This window comes from Octodon degus, unplaced genomic scaffold (assembly GCF_000260255.1).
Source record: "Octodon degus isolate 3935 unplaced genomic scaffold, OctDeg1.0 scaffold00080, whole genome shotgun sequence".
NCBI classification, from domain to species: Eukaryota; Metazoa; Chordata; class Mammalia; order Rodentia; family Octodontidae; genus Octodon; species Octodon degus.
The window spans coordinates 4735958-4736716 of NW_004524656.1; positions in this window are offsets into that span (position 1 = coordinate 4735958).

Sequence of the window (759 nt, forward strand, 5' to 3'; positions counted from 1 at the left end):
AACTAATTTTTTTATATTACACAAGGAAATGTATCATCAACATTTAGAAGATTATCTTAGTAAGTCAAACTTTAAAATGACCAATATAGGGTACTACCAACCATGACTGTGTAAAAGAGAACTTTCTTCACAGGTTTAAAGTGGACAAACAGATTCTTAGTGTAATAGACACCAACTTCACTGATACAGTTTCTAAATCCCCCCTGCACCTCTCTTCTAAGAAACTACCACTTACCTCCTTATCTGAAAAGGGTACTGAAGTACTCCCTTTTAAAAAAATGTCTGAGAGGCTGGATTTTCCATATATCCTTCATATCACAACAGACTGCATGCAGAAATACGTGAATTCTGTTGCCTCTTTTTTATGCCAAACATTGTGAAAGTAATTCAAAAACTACAAAATTCTTCTCAATGAGTATTTTCTTGTGGGAAATAAGGCAATTTTTTCATGAAAATGTGATTTGTATGTTAACATGTAATGGATTTAATATTTTAAATTATTTTTATTAATTTACTCAAACTCTCATTTTTAGTTTCAGATACAGTAAATATTGATAGCTATAATCCACATTTGTATAATCCATAGTCTTTCATCATTTTTTAAGTACAAAGTGGTCCTGAGACAGAAGACTGAAAATCATGCATTTGTGCAGTTGTTTGATCTTTAACAAATGAACAAAAAATGTACAGTGGGAAAAGATATCTTCTTTAATAAATGGTGCTGGGAAAATTGGATATCTACATGCAGAAGACTGAGTT